The sequence below is a fragment of the Schistocerca piceifrons genome, chromosome 6 (assembly GCF_021461385.2).
Source record: "Schistocerca piceifrons isolate TAMUIC-IGC-003096 chromosome 6, iqSchPice1.1, whole genome shotgun sequence".
NCBI lineage: Eukaryota > Metazoa > Arthropoda > Insecta > Orthoptera > Acrididae > Schistocerca > Schistocerca piceifrons.
In genome coordinates this window covers 114,072,816-114,078,815 of record NC_060143.1, presented here as the reverse complement: position 1 = coordinate 114,078,815, position 6,000 = coordinate 114,072,816, and positions in this window count along the sequence as shown.

The window sequence follows — 6,000 nt, the reverse complement described above, 5'->3', positions numbered from 1 at the left end:
TATCCTCTTGGTTGTAGTTTCGGTGACACTATACACGAATACATTACAGTCTTTAACTCAGTTTCATATTGCCAACTCGGTTATTATGTATTCAGGTAAAAAATTATATTTCTGAAAGTATGGAAGTTGTCGATTTGAAATTTTAACACTATGGTTGTGTTATCCATAGAATTTGGTATACTAAGTATGAAAAAGATAGATTCATAGAGAGTATGTGTAACATATTGCACGCAGCGTTGGGGCAAGCAGGTGGCTCGCTCGGCCAAGTTGCCAGCGTCACCTGTGCCAGCTTGAGAACAAAAATCAGCTCTCATCTCGCCTCCACGGCAAGCTTCGCTTTCAATGCGAGATGACAATTTGTAATAATTTGCTACGTTAGAAGCTCTGGAACACAAACAGAGCCCTGCAACTTTTGGTGATGTCTTTTACAATTTTCTTTCCAGGAAATTCTTATGCACCTGCCGGTCTATGCAATAGTCGTAGACTGTTAAGGATGTATAGAGACACCATGGACAGTCCATCTGTTTCAGTCTTTTTAGCAGGGCAGCCCACCACAAAATATAAAACGCTGTAGTAATATTAATCATTACGCCTGTGACATACTATTCGTTTGAGATGTTCACAATATTCATTGCGTGATTTATCGCAGTCTCGATGGATTTCCCTTTCCTGAAGTCATACTGCAGGGGGCTCATGCCTACTAGCGGCCTGTGGACCCTCAGATGGCGGCACAGAAGCTTTTCCTGTACTCTGGCTAGAGAATTTACGAAGCAAATCGTCCTGTAAGATTTTGGGTTCTCTTGGGTCTTTGTCTTCCCCTTTTTTTAGCATAATTATATTCGAGATTTTCCAGATTCTGAGCATCCTACCCTGCAAAAGATATTCGTTTAATAACACTGTTATATGCGGCAGTTAATCTTATTTAGCCCAGTGTCAACAACTTGCCTACAAATACGAAGGAACTGCAGACTCTACTTGAAGTCGTCTTTAAGAGGAGATAGTAACCATTTGATATTGAGCATCTGCACAGGCGATCAGTGATGACACAGGGCCGAATTGTATATGATTACAGGTTACACTGGCTCCATAGCTATGGCGCTCACTAGGTTCCCGTAGCATTCAGTTATAATCAATCCACACCCCAACGCCAATGGACCGTAGAAAAATGATTAAAATCGGGCAGATAAATGCGATGTGCAGTGCGATGGTGATGCATGAACTCGGGAAAGCGTTAGAGGAGTTGGAGCTACAAACACTATGTGTACAGGAGCCGCTTTCCAGGGATGCGGCATTACCCCACATGCTAGTTACATCATAGATCATAACATCAGTTCAACACCCAATGGACGCAATTGTGGTGCCAGAGAAATAATGACTGCCTTAGGAAAATTTTGCGTAACTAATCAATGTTTTCAATACAGTCAGGACATTCAACCACACATAGAAAACTTAGAAGTAGTAGCAACACCGGGTCAACAAGACAAGAAACATTTTCGTAACGGATGCAAACGCGAAATCAACATTGTGGTATAGCAGAGTAACAGACGAAAGAAAACTCTGCCTTCAGGACACTACACAAGAACTTGACCTTCATTTCATGAATAGGCCACTCAACGCACCTACTTTCCAAAAGCGCACAGCTGCAACAACGAAGGTAGATATCACTCTCGCAAAGCCGCAGGTCAGTGGTCAGTAAGCCAACTGGAAGGTATGTGATGGACTTACAAGTGACCGCAATATCATTTACTTCACAATTACGAACGCAGGTAATGACTTAGACACTAACATCCAAGCTGAGTGACTACAGAATCTACGCAGAGCGATTTGGGAACTTTTAAAGACATAATTCAAGATACAAGGAAGCGGATTTGATGTTGACGCCAAAACAGACGAATTTCTGCGAGCGCTGCAGGTGGTGCAAGACAAGGCGATCCCAACATTTGTTATGAAGTCAAAAGGGTTTAAAATTGCCGCCCTACATTCCTTAAGACGTAGAGTAAGGCAGGCGAGGCGATACTACCAAAGATCTTTAGGGGAAACAGAACGACAAAGAAGGATGTGTTTGTGGTTTTCTATACAAACTTGCAACAAAGAGGTTCGATCACCCAGTGTATTATCATCCCAGAGAAGATCCAACTGCACGATGACGACAGACTGGGAAACACCAGTGCAGTACCTACTCGGAACTTTGTTGCCGGGCGATATAACGATGGAAGACACAGAGTTGCGTCAGTACCTTCGCTCTGAATTACTAGAGCAGCAAGTGAATAACAGTGTTGTGATTCCATTCGCCCAGGAGGAAGTGAGACCGACTATGATGAAGTTAAAGAAGAAGAAAGCACCAGGAACTGATAGAATACTGGCAGAAATGTAGAATGAGCTTTTGGGCCAAACTGTGCCGTATGTTCCGAGTCTTGACAACAGTAACTAGATTACAATAGGTTTAGGTTGCAGCAGTTATTCGAAGATGAAGAGGCATGCGTAGAATACACTAGCGTGGAGAGCCGTATTAAACCACAACAACAATATGGACGGCCACCGACAGTATTTCTCGAGAGATCGAAGAGAAGCTTGATTAAAAGAAGGAAAAGGTCGCTGGGACACATCTTGAAGCGTCAACGTACAGTTAATTTAGTGAAGGAGGAAGGTGTGTGTGGAGGGGAGAGTGGGAAGGGGGAAATAAGTCTGGTTCACCAAGTACTCTCCACTGTTCGTAACAAGAACAGTATCGCGCAGGAGTAATGAGAATAAGATAAGAGGTATCAGTGAACGTACATAGCCAGTATTTTTCCCTCGCTCGGTACACCAGTAGCATAGCAAAGAAAATCGAAGGAAGATAATGGCTACTCACGTATTGGGAAGTCGCATAAAATACGCCGACACAGTTATCTATTGCGAAGTAAGCAGACGTTCTTCAATAATGATAAAAATCACAGCTCTGTATTTAGTTTCCAAGATCTTCAGTAAGTTTGGAAATTTTTAATCCATGTTAGTTTGAAAGTTGACTGTTGAGTACCCACTTCCATTATTCCACTTTATTATTTTCACGAGGGTGTGTTGAAAAATAATGCCTCCTAATATTTTACGGAAAAACTTAATTTTTTTTAATAAACCAAACTTCCGTAACAGTCTACATCTTTATTCCTCACGTCTATGTATTTATTTCTGAACACAGTCACGCTGGCGACGAACAGATTTCTCCCAACGAGAGACCATTATGTTCATATCCATGACCGTAGAATGTTTCACTTTGTTGACGGAGCCGGAATCTCACCACTGCTTACACTGCTTCATTACTATCAAAGAAAAGTCCCCGAAGTTTTGGAAACAGATGGAAAGTAGATTGCGCCAAGTCGGGTCTGTGTGGTGGATGATCGATGGCAGTGAACACAAGGCAGTGGATGTTGCAGCGCTCATGTGTGTTCTGGTGTTGTCATACTGAAAGAGAGGCCGCACAATGTGTAGAAGAACTCTTCGAATTCGTGCTTTCAGTTTTTTGAGTGTTTCACAGTACCTTACAGATTTAACAGTGGAACCTTTGGGCACGAATTCCAAATCACCAAACGTCGAACATCTCAGGAGACTGTGACAGTGACTTTGCTGCTGATAACATGATCTTGAACTTTTTTGGCGTTGGTGATCCTTTGTGGCGGAGCTCCGTTGATGCTTTCTTGTTTTCGGGACTCAGCATGCTGAAACCACCTTTCATCACCTGTGACAACGTTGTTAATGAGCCAATAAAACTCATGCTCAACGTAAAAAAAGCTGAGAACTGTACACAGCTTTGACTGTTCATGGATTTCAGTAAGAGGCACGTTTTTCGCGGTTAGATATTCGACTACTGCATGCTGTATCTCACGAAGTGACATAATTACGTTACACACTACCATGTTAAACGCTTCCATTCGGAGCCATCTAGCGCCAGAGGGTTGCAACTTGCGCCATAGAAGCGGGAAAGTCGATCGAATAATATGCGTGACATGTAGTACCTCAACCGATAATGAAAAGAGAATGAAAAATTCGGAGGCATTATTTTTCATCACCTCCTCGTATATTCACTTACTGGTGAAGTACACTACTGGCCATTAAAATTGCTACACCACGAAATTGACGTGCTACTGACGAGATATTTAACCGACAGGAAGAGGATGCTGTGATATGAAAATGATTAGCTTTTCAGAGCATTCACACAAGATTGACGCCGGTGGCGACACCTACAACGTGCTGACATGAGGGAAGTTTCCAACCGATTTCTCATACACAAACAGCAGTTGACCGGCGTTGCCTGGTGAGACGTTGGTGTGATGCCTCGTGTAAGGAGGAGAAATGCGTACCATCACGTTTCCGACTTTGATAAAGGTCGGATCGTAGCCTATCGCGATTGCGGTTCATCGTATCGCGACATTGCTGCTCGCGTTGGTCGAGATCCAATGACTGTTAGCAGAATATGGAATCGCTGGGTTCAGGAGGGTAATACGGAACGCCGTACTGCATCCCAACGGCCTCGTATCACTAGCAGTCGAGATGACAGGCATCTTATCCGCACGGATGTAACGGATCGTGCAGCCACGTCTCGATCCCCGAGTCGACAGATGGGGATGTCTGCAAGACAACAACCATCTGCACGAATAGTTCGACGACGTTTGCAGCAGCATGGACTATCAGCTCGGAGACCGTGGCTGCGGTTACCCTTGACACTGCATCACAGACAGGACTGCGTGCGATGGAGTACTCGACGACGAACCTGGGTGCACGAATGGCAAAACGTCCTTTTTTCGGGTGAATTCAGGTTCTGTTTACAGCATCACGATGGTCACATCCGCGTTTGGCGACATCGCGGTGAACGCACATTGAAAGCGTGTATTCGTCATCGCCATATTGGCGTATCACCCGGTGTGCTGGTATGGGGTGCCATTGGTTACACGTCTTGGTCACCTCTTGTTCGCATTGACGGCACTTTGAACAGTGGACGTTACATTTCAGATGTGTTACGACCCATGGCTCTACCCTTCATTCGATCACTGTGAAACCCTACATTTCAGCAGGATAATGCACGACCAAATGTTACAGGTCCTGTACGGGCCTTTCTAGATTCAGAAAATGTTCGACTGCTGCCCTGGCCAGCACATTCTCCAGATCTCTCACCAATTGAAAACGTCTGGTCAATGGTGGTCAAGCAACTGGCTCGTCTCAATACGCCAGTCACTACTCTTGATGAACTGTGGTATCGTGTTGAAGCTGCATGGGCAGCTGCACCTGTACACGCCATCCGAGCTCTGTTTGACTCAATGCCCAGGCGTATCAAGGCCGTTATTACGGCCAGAGGTGGTTGTTCTGGGTACTGATTTCTCAGGATCTATGTACCCAAATTGCGTGAAAATGAAAATGTAATCACATTTCAGTTCTAGTATAATATATTTGTCCAATGAATACCCGTTTATCATCTGTATTTCTTGTTGGTGTAGCAATTTTAATGGCCAGTAGTTTAGTTACCACAGTATTACTGTAAAGATGATTTTGTAACCTGCATCGGCTACAAACACGAATATCTGTGGAGGTTTACTCTGCGAGAGTTGTAGGAAGCAAGCTTTGGGGCGCTTCCGCTGGTACGGACCAGTGAAAAGGCTGACCACTCTGAGAGCACTCGGTGTCTTGCTTTCAAGTACATTCTGCATTCTGTTCTGTCCGGTGGTGGGCTGGTTTCGTCTGGTGAGGACGGCAGCGGGGCTGTGATGATTGGTGCCCAGGGCGACTTGTCACAGTGGCAGAGCTGCTGTTTGCTGAGGTGGTGTAAGCTTTTGACGTTATGCTAAGCACTACCTCTCTGCAAAGTTATTTCGTTAATCATTCGTTAGGTGCTTGCATTCGACGATTAAACTATCACTGATACGTGTTACGAAATTTCTATGAACACTGCGAGTGGACTTTCATTACAAGTACTGTCGCTAATCCACTGTGTATTTTTGAGGTCGGAAATCTGGAGTGTATTACTATCAGTTG